General features: G+C 41.2%; 1 protein-coding gene across 8 annotated transcripts in view; it reads right to left on the bottom strand.

Moving 5' to 3' along the window:
* The window catches only part of IL1RAPL2 (interleukin 1 receptor accessory protein like 2), a 547,775-nt gene that overhangs the window by 460,465 nt on the left and 71,467 nt on the right, over positions 1–15,843 (bottom strand). The gene's annotated exons all lie outside the window — the stretch shown is intronic.

Below are 15,843 nucleotides of genomic sequence, written 5' to 3'. Positions count from 1 at the left end.
CAATTTACTGACTTGCTGTACAAACCAACCTGAGGTCAAAATTCTTGTAACTTGTTCAAGCAGTTGTTTAGCCAAATAGGGGGTTCCTCCTTCACCTTTGTCCTTGAGTCTTCTTGAGACAGGTCTTGCCAGAGAATACAAAATCTTTGGGAAATATACAAAGGAAAAGCCTGGTCCAAAAATCTCTTTAGAAGTCAATGGAAAGAAAGGCTCACCACTGAGGTCAGTAGGCTTTGGATCAGGTCTACAGACAGGGAATTCTGGTCCTGAAAGAATGGGTGATACTCAGGTAATTAGCTTCCTTGTGCTATTCTTAGTCAATGTGTCCCGGGCATGGTTACTCCAGGAATGTCTGTAAGCACTTTTCAGCACCAGTGCAGTTGTACCCATGCTACCAATGGTGTAAAGTAGGCCACAGCGTTTGACAACTGTGTTACCTGCCCCTGCACAGAGCTGGGACCCAGAAAAAGATCTAGCGTAACGGCCAGTTTTTTACATATTGCAGCACACAGCATAGCAATGCATAACTGATTTAGGAGCCTAAGTCTAATTTTCAAATGGGATTTAGGAACTAAGAGCCTAAATCCCATTGACTATAAGATTTTGTTTCCTAATTGCCTAAATCCCTTTTGAAAATGAGATCGGCTCCTAAATCAGTTACACATTACAATGCTGAGCACTGCAATACCTAAATACCTTTCAGAATCTGGTCCTAAGTATCAGGAGTTTTGAATGCTAGAAGCTCCACTTTTGTTAAACATTTAATGAAAAATGTAATATAACAAACACAGCATTCCTTTGTTCACCAGAAGGGCACCCATTGTCCTTTGTAATCAAAGATAATACACTAGTAGCCACATCTTACAATAGATGCCCTACCACTGAGTACCTACTGTACACCAATCAGTATTCTAACTTGCTGGAATGAAAGCATCCCAAAGCATGTGATAAGAGACATGCACCAACTCATATATGCATTCACATTATGAACACTTGACATATGGTCTGATCTAAAGGAAAAAAGTCATTGGGAGTTTTTCCCATAGACTTCAACAGGCTTTTGAATCAGGCTTTAGTGTCCATTTCTGCAGCCCTCATACATGCATTTTCGTTCACTTAATGCAAGTACTCTCATTGAAGTCAACAGGATTTCTCACGTGAATAAAGGTGAAGGCACATCCACTGCTTTAGAGACAGACCTAAACAATACACACACTTGAGGCTGGAGTGCCTCTGGATTTACACTTGTTTAACTGGCAGCAGAATTTGTATGACTGCATTTTATCTTCATGATGATTTGTTCTTCAGCACAAATTTGCTTTGTCAGGGAAAGGATGCTTAATTCTCACAAGCGGCCATTTGTTTTCATTGCATGTATTTACACAGTACATTTTATACATTACTACATTTAACTAACTACTATAAATATAGTTAATTAAAATGTAGATAATTGAGTCTGCTTCATCTTTGCAAATATGCGTTATGTGGAGAGAAGCAGCGAAGTTTGAATACAGGACTGGGAGCCAGGAACTTCTGAGTTCCAGTCACAGAGCAGATATCGACTGGCAAGTCACTTATGGCTTGAAATGCTGCAAAGATGATTTCTGTGGCTGCGAAGGCAGGATCAGGCTTTTGCCTTTCCATACCAATTTCTGTAATACAGGAATGGTATTTGCTGACCTATCTTGTGGAGGCTTATGAGAGTTAGTTCATATTCACATGACACATTTTGTTCTGTATCTGCTAAATATTTGCCATTTCTGCATTTTTCAGAAGCATTTTTATTAAGATGAAAGATAAGAAGGCATTAGAGCCATTCAACATAGAGCAGATAAGTATCGTCCTGTCCTATAAAATACTAATCAGAATCCTGACATGTTCACATCACTATAGTTAAGACAACCATGGTGGCATTTTGATTTGTATAACATCTTGACTATGTTTAGAGACACACAAATTCAGTTTCAAACACAGCTTTAAAAAACAAAAACAAACAAAAAATCTCACACCCAACAGCAATGTTGCATATATGCTACATCAGTTACACACCACACACTAGTCGGACCTCACACACATTTTACTGCAGCAGTAAACATAGGAATGCTGTGCATTTAAGGAATCATTCATTGCTCTAGTGGATGTGGATGCAGATATACACGCAGACCATGTCCACTTGGCCCATAGCCACATCCAATTATGCCCCTTAGCAATACCAATACCAATCCCAGAATATCTGCAGAGCGGCCGCCTCACATCTTTCTGGACAAGACAGATCTGGGATTTTAATTTGGCCCATTAGAACAAGATGGATGAGAGGCAAAGCTCAGATTTAGATCAAGATTTGACCAGAATTCTGGTGTGTTTCGGTTATGAACTTCTCTAATGCTAAAACAATCCTGCCTCTCTTATTTCAACAAGAGGGCTAGATTAATCTTCAGCCTCTTGCCCCACCGCACCTGTTCAGCTGGCACACTGGGGGCTGAAAACAAAGCACACTGCCTGCTTATTCTAGTCCATATAGATTTTTCTCACCATGGTATTTCAGTGCCTTCCATTACTGCATTCAGTAATTTGAGTAAAGTGAGGTTTGTTCTCACAAGACAGATGACTGCTTACCTTTATGTACCCATACCCAAGACCTATGGACTGCACAGAGGGGGTGCTGGATGGTGTAGTGATATGGGAGGGGGAAAGTGAGTCTGCACCCCTGCACAGCTGCTTACTGTCCTCTGGTGTCCATGCCTTGTCATGGCGGGACAGCTTGCGTGCTCTAATGATACCAAGAGTCTGTGTCGGCATGGGCTTTTTGCTCCTGGTAGGTTCAACCATGCTGGATTGGTCCGTGTGGGAAGGGCCAGACAAAACAGACACCCTGGTCCTACAGGGTTGGGGGTTAGGTACAGGGCTAACAACCCTGTTCCTTAAAAAACAAAATATGTTACGGAAACAGCAATGGAGAAATCGACCATTACTGCGTGTGATGGCCTTGAGGAGTCAATGACCAGTGTGACCGCCAGTGGTGAAAGACGAAAGGAAGCCACTGACATGAAGACTGAAGTGGATTATACCCAGCACGTGGAATGCCACAGAAACCAGACAAACCCTGAAAAAAAAAGTTTTAGACACAAAATCCCAGAAGCTAAAGGATCAATACGGCAAGCAGTATGGCAAGGCACACTAGGAGGTCAAACGCCTTGCAAGAGTGGACAAACAACATTATATTGATAATCTGTCAACACAAGCAGAGGATGCAGCTGCTTGTGGTGAACAAGGACCCGTCTACAAAATGATGCGGCTTATCAGTGGTAAACAGCTGACAGCAGGAAACACTCATTGGGGACAAACAAGGCCACCTACTAAAAACAGAAAAAGAACAAGAAATGCGTGGGACAGAGCATTTCAAAGAACTGTTGAACAGGGAGCCACCTAAAGAGGAAGCGAACATCCAAGAGGCAGAAGAAGATCTTGATATCAATACAGACACCCCAACTAAGGAAGAGATCACTCAAGCCATCAAATCCTTAAAAAATGGGAAAGCTCCTGGCAAGGATAACTTGCATGCATAATTGTTCAAGGTAAATCCTGAGTTAGCAGCATCTATCTTGGCCCCTCTATTTACATCAGTCTGGGAAAGGGAAAGTGCCAGATGAGTGGACCAATGGGGTTACAGAGAAGATACCAAAGAAAGGAACTCTCAGTTATTGGAATAACTGGTGTGGTATCACACTTTTATCTATGCCAAGCAAAGTATTGTGTAAGATTATATTCCAGCAAATATCTGAGGCAGTTGATAGCATTCTCAGAAAAGACCAAGTTGGTTTTCAGAAAAGGCATGGATGCACAGACCAAATCGTCACTCTATGAAACATAATATAAAACAGTGCTTAGAATGGCAACGGCAACCCTACATAAATCTCATAGATTTTGAGAAGGCTTTTGATAGCATTCAGAGAACCAGCCTATGGCGCATTTTGAGGACATATGGAATCCTTCTCCATATAATCATCATCATCAAAAGCTTTTATTTCAAATTTACATTCAATGTTGATCACAGTGAGCTCAGTTTTGAAGTCAAAACAGGAGTATGTCAGGGGTGTGTCATGTCTGCAATCCTCTTCAACATTGCCATCGACGGGCTAATGCGGCGTACAACAGAAGACATGCCAAGAGGCATTAAATGGACACCCTTCTCATCTCTTGAAGACCTGGACTTTGCACATGATCTCACTCTCCTATCACATACACAATGCCATATACAAGAAAAAAACTCGACAACGCATTCAGCCAGCAAATTGGATTGAAAAGCAACCACAATAAGACAGATACTATGAACTTTAATGTTGCCTCACCATCACCAGTACGATAGAGGATTACGTTCTCACCAATGTAGAAACATTCACATACTTGGGCAGCACCATCAGCCAGGACAGTGGAACAAGCCAGGACATCCGGAACAAAATCAATAAAGCCAGGAACATCTTCAGGAGCTTAAATACAGGCTGGAAAACATCAACATGCAAAACCAAAACCAAACTCAAGATTTATCAGAGCTGCGTACTTTCAACACAACTTCAGAATGCTGGGGAATGAGAAAGTATGACATGTCCAAACTATCTTCATTCCATACAACCTGCCTCAGAAAAATCCTCCATATCTTTTGGCCTAGAACAATCTCAAACCAAGATCTATTCACGCAGTGCAGCCAAGAAGACATGAGCACCATCATTGCCAGGAGGCCTTGAAGATGGATTGGCCATGTGCTTCGGATAGAAACGGATTCCATCACCAGAGTAGCAATAAGATGGACACCAGAAGGGAAGTGAAAGCAAGGCCACCCAAAAATAACATGGCGAAGAGCTGTGGAAGCTGAGCTGAAAAACCTGGGGCACAGCCGGGGAACCATTGAAAGACTTGCCAGAAACAGACAGGAGTGGAGGAGCTTCGTCGCTGCCCTAAACACTAGAGGCATAATGAGAACATGATGATGATGATGCAGCTGCTTAGGCCAGGATGTGGCCCTTTCTGAATTTTTGCAGCTCTGCTGGCTTGCATGCTAGATTGTAACTAACTCAAACAAAACTAGAAATTTTTAAAAGGTTACAAAAACCAGGTTCTGAAACAACCATAAACCAAGGCAGCAAAGGGGACTGTTTTTTCTCCACACTGAGCAGATATAAATCTCAACATGAATGTGCATTAAGAAAGGTAAAAAAGTTGAAGTCAGTCATCCCCGAACATGCTGATGAATGGTAGTTATTCTTGCCTTTCACTCCTCTCCAGAAATTAATGAGGATTTATAAAAGTGATAAGTGAAGAACAGCATATCACAACACCACTGTAGGTAGTTACTCTTCTACTCCCAGATGACGGAATGATTTGGCATCCAAAGTTTAGCAAGCAGTGGACAAACTGTTGACCAGGATTTAACATGTCCTATTTTTCTTACTCAGTCATGAATGGTATCACCTTTAAAGTTTGTTTTCCATACTGATGTAAATTCTTCTAAGCATTTTCATCTCCTAAAGTAGATGTTTGCTATAGGGTTACTCTCTCTAAGGTCAAAACAGAAATTCTACATTGTTTTCTCTCTCAAGCACATATTGTGGACTAGGTTTATAAAATAAGACCATTTTATCCATTAGAAACAAATGAGAATTTTATTTTTGGAGAGTTTTTTTTGTTTGCATTTGAGATTCTGAAAAATAGGGGAGTTGTTTGTTTTAATCTCTCTGCTACAGAGTTTATCATCAGAATCAATTTAAGGTTCAATTTACAATGGGTTTAGGATAACATTTCATTCCTCATCAGGATTATGATCATTCGTGGGTGGCAAGCCTTGCAAAGTTGAAGTTTCAATAAGTGCCTCAACATTCAGATACTTATCAGTACCTAAGTTTTCAAAAGCAGCTAGTGATTCTGGGTGCCTAAACTGAGACAGTTTAAGAGGGGCCTTATTTTCAGAAAGTGGACCTTTAAGGAGTGTCAGGCTGGCACCCAAAAAAAGCCCCCAAATCAATAGCTATTTTTCAGAATGTTTGTCCAGACCCTTAACCACACTTCAAGCATCTCTAGGATCTGACAGAAATCTCATGAGATCATTGGCACTTCCCAATTCCTAGCAGGCAGGAAAATCCAGAATACTAGCATCTTTTATCTATAGTATTTTGGTACTTCTGCTTCCAGCTGGGATTTGGAAGTATAGAAAGGTGTGGAAAAAAAGAATATTTTTCAGGGGAGGGGAGAATGATAAAGTTTCTGTTTGGGTCAAGTTCAATTTTGAGTTTAAAGTTTGAGTCAGTTCTTAAATCCCAACCATTTTGCTCTTCCATAGATATGACATAATATTTTATGTATCATTCTCTCTTCCTTTTTTTAAAAATACACCCAAGCATATACGCAAGTACTACTGAACACTAACTAGACTTCTTAAGTCTATTTCCTTGGAGGATCCTGCAAGTTCAAAGAACATCAGGGTATATGTTTACTAGATTACACTGGTTTTGAAATTATGCCTTATTTATACTTGTTGAATTTCACCTCCCCCAGACCTGCAACACCTCTAAACCCATCTGGATTCTTTCATAATAGTCCACATAGTTTTTCTTACTTGGGCTGAGTGAATAGTTCATAATATATTTGATGAATATTGCTTTTTCTCCTCTTCAGTAATTGCCTATGAACAGCCGATGAAATTCTCTAATTTATTCATTATTCAAAGTTATTCAAACATTTTGTAAGCAAATAATTCTTGGGTTGCAGGTCATTTGAATTGCAAATTGTGACTATTACAGTCAAATACAAAGTTTGCAATTTGTTCTGTAACATATGTAATTTAATTTATGTAATGTGCTTAACCAATTTAAAACTAAACAAGTAAATTTCAAATTGTGTATTTGATTGTAATATTCTTAGTTATGTAAGTCATCCAATCAGGAATCAGTAAATAATAGCATGCTACTTATGTAATTAACCAATATAGCATGAACTGTGAATTTTACAATTTAATATATCATTCAAATTCACATTTGACTCATATTTGAGCAGAAATTCACTCTCTCTTGAGTTTAATAGGAAGTGAATACAAAATCATAGAGAGGAGCAAATTTAAATTAACTTTTGTAGTCATATGGACGGGTGCAGGAAGAGGTTTCTTTTACATTCTCTCCAATATAGTTTATTTCTAACCAAAACAAAGTAAGCAGCAAACATTACCAATTCATTTTCAACTTCTTCCTCTGTATGGTGACTAAGTGTATTAAATGACACCGGTTGCTATTAACTTTTCTCCACTCTGAAATTATTTATTTGACCACCACAAGTAACAGAAGGCTTGCACTAAGCTAGAATTTGGTAGGTAATTGCAATTAGCAGTTACCTGAATTGATCACTATTAGCATTACACATCTCTAGTTACTTAATCCTTTTGATTTTATCATAGAACCAGAGATAAAATTGTAATGAGGTCTGATAAAGAAATTTGGGATTTGGGGATTGATGTAAGTGTTTATCCAACAGATTCCAGTTTGTTTGTACGTTAATGTATATTTCCTTCCAGGGTTCCACTGTAATTGAGGCAATAGCCTGGAACATTCTGACATGGATCATAAGCATAGCTAGAGAAGGGGGGGGGGGGGCGGGAAATCAAGCTGACAGTCAATTTTTGATGCCAACATGGCTTTACCTAGTGGAAAAAAAAGACCAGAATTGGCAATGGCTCAACAATGCACTAATTGCACAGCACTGAAAATTCTTCCTTTAGTTGAATACAAGGAAAACAGACACCTAACACATGAGTAATTCAGCATCAGTTTACACACACACACACCTTGTACCAACGAAGATGAAGTCCCGCTATCAGCGAGAAGAGAACTACCCTGTTTTATATTGGCGATATCATAAAAATGTACTAAAGGACATTAATCCCTATTTTTAGTCCAGAGGTGGGTTTGAATCCCCAGTCAGTGGGTGTTCAATCATGAGTGGAGGATCAGCTACAAAAATACAGATCTGAATCGGAGAGTGCACATTTCATCCCCTCTCCTCAAAATGCGGGACTGTGTAGATGTGCACGCTTGCTTCGGGCTCATCTCTTGTCATTAAAGGGAAGAATTTTTCACAGCTGTCTGATCACATCCATGAAATATGGCCTTTTAAAAACTGTAACCACCACAGAACTATTGCATCCATGTTTGAATATGAAGGTCTGGACTTTAGACACTAAAAGAAGCGCAGGCAATTTCTGCAATTGCCCAAGCAAATCTGTATTTGTGCAAGTACATAGGCAGTTACGTCTCCAGCTGGCTATCAGCACATGAGCATACCTGGTACCTGCACTCTGATGTAGGGTGACCAGATGGCAAGTGTGAAAAATCAGGACGGGGGTGGGGAGTAATAGGCACCTATATAAGAAAAAGCCCCAAATATCGGGACTGTCCCTATAAAATCGGGACATCTGGTCACCCTACTCTGATGGGGTGGTCAGACGCACATTCAACCAGGCCAAGAAGCAATTAATGATCTCTCCTGGAAACAAAAAGTAAAGCTGTCCCTCCCTGACAACACCAGGTATCAATATCAGGCCTAGAGATGGAGGCTATAAAAAGAGAGGGAGCAGGCTTCAGGGTTGAGAAAGAGGGATCTGAGAAAGAGGAGTAGAGGGTGGCCTGAATAGCCCTGGTTCAAGGAAAACTAGCAGCAGTCAAGCCCAAAGAGAAGCACTGTCTGGACTCTGTGGGTACACCTACAAGGGGATAAAAACCCTGTGGCACAGCTGTGGCTGGCCCAGATCAGCTAACTCAAGCTTGAGGGGCTCAGGCTGCGGAGCTGAAAAATTGCTGTGTAGACATTTGGCCTCAGGCTGGAGCCTGAGCTCTGGCCCCATGTAGACATACTCGGCATTGTTTTATAATTCCATTTGTTTGCCAAAAATCAAACTACCAGAAGGGTGAGAGGTTCTGAACCTACACAGGATGAATGCTCTGCGTCTTAGATGGATACTTCACCTGCACACATGCACTCAGGCACAGTAACTGTGCATGCAAATGAGGCACAGCATCTTGTGCATAATAATGAACCTCAGGGTCAGGTGTTTCCTTGGAGATAAGTGAACTTCAGGATGTAAGCACCTTTGGGTGTGGGGGTATGGATTTTCTATTCTAAGACTTATAAATACTTGAAAACAGCCCTTTAAATGGTAGTTCATAATGGAGTCACTGACAGAACCCAAACTATAACCTTTGAAAATGTTTCAGAGTAGCAGCCGTGTTAGTCTGTATTCGCAAAAAGAAAAGGAGTACTTGTGGCACCTTAGAGACTAACCAATTTATTTTGAGCGAAGTGAGCTGTAGCTCACGAAAGCTCATGCTCAAATAAATTGGTTAGTCTCTAAGGTGCCACAAGTCCTCCTTTTCTTTGAAAATGTGACACTGACGTGCTATGCATGTTATGTATGGAGCAACTTGGTGATGGCTGTTTTTAATACATCTTTGTCTCTTTGTCAGGATGGAGGAAAATTAGGTGTCATCATAACTAATGATGAGCATACCTCAAGAGCTTCAGAATTTGGATAAGTATCCAAAACTCCAGATGCTCACTGGAAATGTATCTGACACTCTTGAACTTGGCTGTCTTGTGAGATTTCTGCCTCTTCTTCCAGGACTTGCCCACAGTCACACATCAATTCAGTGGCAGAACCAGGAATAAAAGCTAGGTCTCCTGACTCCCTTTCCAGGACCCTGTGCACTAGTCCAGTCGTGCACAAACTGTGGGGTGTATCCCCCTACTGTGGGCACGGAGGAACATTTGGGGGAGCGAGTGAGCGAGCAATGTCAAGCCAGCCTCCACAGGGGGCAGGAAAACAGCCTCACACTTCCAGCCCAGCTCTGCCCGCAGGTCCACCTTCAGCCCAAGCTCTGCTGCCGAGAAAGCCACAGCTGTGCAGTGTCAGGTCTCCTCCATTAATGGTAAGGGAGGGCACAACCACTGGAAATGTTTGCACACCACTGCACTAGACTGTCGCATATTGATAGCGTTCCTCTTGTAGGATGGGAAGGAACCCTGGGAGCATTTGAAATTCTGGAAGAGATTCCCCCCTGTATACAGTTTTTTAAAATACCTGGCATTTGGTGCAATGCCATCTGTTTTAGTGACAAATAAAAAATAGTTAATCTGTAATAAATTTTCTTCTCAGCGGCAGGTGCAAATCTTCTCGGCCAGATATTAGCAGTATATACTGAAGGAGCACAAGCTTTCTCAGGGACAATGAACCCTCCCTTCCACTAGGTGGTGGGATTTTAACAAGGGGCTCCTCCAGGCCCCCAGTGTGATTCACACGAAGAGCAGTACACGACATTTTCATGTCAGAATATTCCTTTTTTTACACTTGAATCTTGTTTTCATTCTGCATAAGAAAATATGGAACACTTACTAAATGCCACTATACAGTAGATTGTTATTCATGTGCTCATTATAGCTGTGAAACATTATTTCCATTACATAACTATCTTACTTTCTCAATATTACAATAGGATACCATCATAAATATCTTATAATGCCCACTGACCTACCTATCACCTTGTAATGGAAGCAATCATCTCTGATGTTGCCCTTTATGAATTCTCCAGCTGTCTTGATTCATTAACATACTGTTAAGTGTTCCTGGTCTAGCAGTGAAAATGTCCTGTTCTCCCATTTCATAAGTAGCCTCTCTCTCCATTCAGCTCATCATTTAATCAATGCTAATTTCATAGCACTGTGAACTTCTCATAAAATGAGCACAAATGCCAACAAGTTTTCTGATTGGCAATGTTTTTGTAAATGTTATTTCCAGTGCCATATTTTTGTAATATAGCAGCATAGACGAGATTTGTATTAGAACTGTGTGTGCTATTTCAAAATCCATAACAATAAAGGCACGTATAGCAAGAATCTACTGCCATTCACATGAATTGATTCAATTAAATAGCGTATTTAAAAAATACAAACAAACTACACCCTAACAGCACTGTGGAAGAGTCTAGTCACTCACAGGCACATTCCCTCATGGGTGGGAATGGTGTAGCAGCTCTCCTCCTTCTGTGGTGCTCCCTGCTGACAGTCATTCTACCCCTACAGTGCTCCACCTCTTCTTGTGACCTGGCTCTCCAGTCAGGTCACTTTTAGTGCTGCCCCTTCCAGGAAACCCGAGTCCAACACACCAGACGTCTGGCAGCATCACACCAAAAGTTCATCCCAATTCAAGTTTTTGGGCCTGACGGCTGTTGGCTCTCTTCTGGTCCCTGTCCTAGGTGAACTGGTAAGAAAACTCCAGGCCCACCCTGGGTTCCAGCTCAAGGACCACGTATGAAGCAGATGAGGGCTGTTTGTTCAGGCCCTCTATTGTATCCCTGGGCTGCTTCCTACCATGGCCTAGACCAAAACTTTTCTCACAGTCCCTTCCCTAGGACACAAAGAGGATCAAAATTAGTTGAGGAACAAACTAAACAAAAGGGGTCTGTACCTGCCCCATGTCAGCTCTGGCACTTGGAGTCTCTAGCTAAGCTCTTGCTCCAGCTGGTCCTTCTTTCACAGGCTCTCTCAAATCTCCTCCCTCCCACAGTCAGCCACCACTGAGCTGGGCTTTCACTCTTATCTCTTCCCTCCGAGCTTGACACCTTGCACAGGTATAACTATGTGGGTTGATTGGGCTCACAGGTGCACACCAGCCTCTTCCCCATCAGTGTGGGGTCTATTTACCTCATATCACACATATTTTGGAATACCATTGCTTAAGGGGAAAGGTCCATAGTTCGCTTACAATAAAAGCATGGGGCATTACTGAAATACAAAAATACTCATGTGTGTCATTTCTCTTTAGTACAGAACCCACAAGCATACTGGATTATAGTAACTAAGGAAAGTTTGGGGGGAGGGGGAGAAACATATTGTGAACTCATTGTCAATACTGGAAACTGAAAGAAAGACACCGAGCAATGAGCAACTCCTGTTAAGCATCGAAGTGCTAGATACGTGGACTGTATGTGATGACATTTTAATATACAGTGAAACTGGACTTAAGTGACTACCCAAGAAACAAGAAAAATTGGTTGTCTGCTAGCGGATGGGCTCTTAATTGTAAATAATACCGGAAGGCTGGGGATAATTCAAAGTGATCCTCCAAGGCAGCAAGTTGTTTAGTGGAGAAGGTGTTTAGTGCACATCTCACTGTGTCTATAGTTCATTATGAAGTATCAGTGGCTTATCAAAGAGCAACATCCCAAAGGGTGATGGACTCCCCGTAAGTCAGTATCACTGAAATCAAATTCAAGGGCCATTAACACCCCAAGGACGTACCTCACCAGGTCCCACCCTATTCAAGCACAATAAAAATACAGCACTCAGGGTGAAACCCTGTCTCCATTGAAGTTAATGGAAAAACTCCCATTGACTTCATTGCAGCCACTATTTCACCCAGTCAATTAGCATATTGCAGAGTTTCCCAATTCCCGCAATCACAAGGGTGCAACCACGACTGCTTTTGCCTGTACACGTACTTTAGGTGAAGGAGTGAAGATTCTGAATCGAAATTCACATTGCACACTGCTGCGTGTTATATTCCGGAGGAGACAAATGTTTTGGGTAACAAACTCAAATCAGTTCTGTGGAGATTCCTGCTCAGGACGTAACCTATCCCGAAGATTGCCCCACTTTGGAGACTGCAGAACAAGAGTGAGCCAAGAAAGGCTCTAAAACCAAAAGTTCTGATTTGAAAACATTGCCTCCCCCCAAAGAACACTTAAGCAAGCCATGTACAATGACTGCGTCGGTTGATCCTCTTAGCTACATTTTTCCTCATAAAAGGAAGAGTTCCTATAGAAAATGGTCTTATCATGAAGATTCTACATAGGATCTCTCTCAGGAGACGTGGGTTTGAGTCCCAGCTCTGCCACAGATTTCCTATATGACCTCGGGCAAGTCTCTGTCTGTGCCTCACAAGGTCCCACCCCCATCTGTAAAATTTGGACAATAATATTGCCTATTTTGACTGTAAGATCAGTGAGGCAAGGAATGTCTTGCTATGTTTATATCTCACACTACGAGGTCCCAGTCCCAATTGGGGCCTCTAGGTTCTATTGAAATACAAATGAATAATAACAAGCAGCCACTGAAGAGGTAGTAAAATTAGATTGCACCTGGAAGAATACAATGGCAGAAAATCAGAAGAGTAACTAATTTAATCTTTACAAGATGCTTGAGACCTTTGGACAAAAAGTACCATAAAAGATTAAAGACTTATCCTTTGGCATCACAAATTGCATATATAGAAATTTAAAATACAAAAATCCACAATAATCTAAACACAGACATTTCTTTTGTTATCTAAGTTATCTAACCATGAGGACACTTGATAATTATTTTTAAACTACTCCACTAAATTACTACCTGTAATGCCATTATGAAAACAACAAGATCCAGAAACGTCGAATGCTTTGTTAGACTACAGGTTTACAGCAAGCCTTCAGCACATTACGAGCTTTGCACACACATGCCAAACCAAAAAAAGGAATGCCCTATGATGCACTGTTGTGACAGCAGAACACTGACAAGACCTTACATTGGGCAAATGCCATCCAAAGGCTCGGGTCTTTCTTTCAGTTGCTTCCCTGATCTTACAAAATGAAATGGTGCCTTCTAAACAATAAAACAAAAAACTTTAGCTTTAAAAAGAGCCAGTTGGCAGGAGGCCATCTGCTGTGCCAGGATGAATCTACATGCAGTCAAGTGATTAATTAGTAACTACATCTGTTTAAAGGTACACTTCACTAGCTTGTGATATCTAAGCCACTAACCTTATAAGATTTTTGAGCTTATTCTCAGAGAGGGGTAAGACTTCATTCCCTGGCAGAAGCTAATTCATTGCCCAGCAGTGGGATCCTTTTGCAAGAAACCATCTGTTTTATTCTTCTACCAAATGACATTCTGAAATCTCTGGCAACCTCCCTAAATGCACCCAATAAATTCTGGTGTGTAGGAGTATTCAGCAGACCAACAAACAGAAAAACAATTCAAATACAGCAATATTCATCTTGCACTTACTTGTGTTTTCCATCACAACAAGTAGTGATGGGCTTCAGCACAAAGTTTGGATCCAGAGTGGGATTCAGAACATCTAGTTCTAGAATCTAGTTCAGGCCCAAATCCAAACACCAGCCACAGTGTGGATTTTATTAAAGGGATAGATTGTTCCTGGCCCTTGTACAAGAAGTGCCAGCAAAGAGGCTACTGAGGAATTCCTATCACCGCTCATTCTCTCTAGCACAGTGCAGTGGATAAGACACAAGAGACCTGGGTTCTATTCCAGGCTCTGCCATTGAACTGCTGTATGAACTTGGGCAACTCACTTTACTTCTCTGTTTTCTGGCTATCCTGTCGGCTTAGTGCTGAGGTCAGAACAGCCTTTTACTATATATTTGTACAGAACCTAGCACAATGTTGATTCGGTCTTCGAGGTTCTAATACAATACAAATAAATAACAGCATCACTTGTCACCTGGAGTTGCAAAGCACCCCAAAGAGGTCCGGGAGGGACGTGTTGCACCCTCGTAAGGTATTTTCCATTCCTGCTGAAGTATGTTTGTACAATATGGTAATCAAATAATTCACGATTTGATCGCGGACAAATCACAAGTGGAAGAAACAGTTTATTCACTGAGTTTAGCTATCAATAGGTCACCTGTACCTACAGCCTCTTCTTGATTCAGACCAAGGACTTGAACCTGGATCTCCCACATCCCAGCTGAGTACCCTAAGCATCAGCTGTAGAATTAGGCTCGCTCTTCTGTTGCAGCTGTTCCGCTTTGTATAAATAAACAGTCTCTAGGCAAGAGAGACTGACACTGTAGCCCAGTCATTTAGGCATTTTCCTGGGATGTGAGACACCCTGGTTCAATTCCCTGCTCATGTCAGGCAGAACACCCCTTTATTTCTTTGGATGAAACTTTTATCAAAAATGTTTCTCAAGTCCAGGATGGAATTTCTGCTCAAAGCCAAAGATAGATACCCATCCCAGACTAGCCAATGGTGTTTTCTAGCGCCGGTCTAAATTTGGTATAGCAGAGACTTGGGGTGGGGGGAGTGTCTCACTCCTATATTTTCCAAAATCTTTTTTAAAAGATCTTGGTTTAGTTCCACATCAAGATGGAACCAATGTTAAAACCTCAGAATTTTTCACCTAACAGAATTCTTGTTTTTCAGCCAGACCTCATGATTAACAGTTTCTGGTATTCCAAATTGCCAATTTCAAATCAGTAGTTGTGCTTTCCTATTTCTGCGACACTGCACTACTGCAAAATCATTTTAAAAAAACCTCTATATTACGAATCTATTCATAGTCATAGGATAAAACATGTCTGTATAGCAGGATTCTCTCTATCCTCCCTGGAATCTCCCTGACCATAACTACATTGTTACCCCACATCCACACCATACATTAATATGCTATGGGATAATCACACACCTTCCAAACTAGTAGCTGGTACATAGTCAGCACAATCTCTTATTACAAATACCTATGGGCTGACTTGAGACTAGAGGATGAACTGAAAGATTGTCTACTAAATATTATCTCCACCAGGTGCCTTCGTCCTCATACGCAGTATATACGTTGCCAGCCATTTCCAGATGCTCGTGCACAGTATTTCCCTCAGTACCTTATGTGTAACACAAAATAGCTGAAAGCTACGGTAATTTGTGGCCTTCTTTGCTACTTTGCTTTCTGTCACCTGGAGCTCTGTCTCACCTTCTTTCCATTCAGTGACAATAAAAATAAAATGCTCATCAATCTCTCTAGAAAACCCTCGTCCGCTT

The sequence above is a fragment of the Lepidochelys kempii genome, chromosome 9 (assembly GCF_965140265.1).
Source record: "Lepidochelys kempii isolate rLepKem1 chromosome 9, rLepKem1.hap2, whole genome shotgun sequence".
Lineage (NCBI taxonomy): Eukaryota > Metazoa > Chordata > Testudines > Cheloniidae > Lepidochelys > Lepidochelys kempii.
This window is presented reverse-complemented; position numbering and strand designations above follow the sequence as displayed.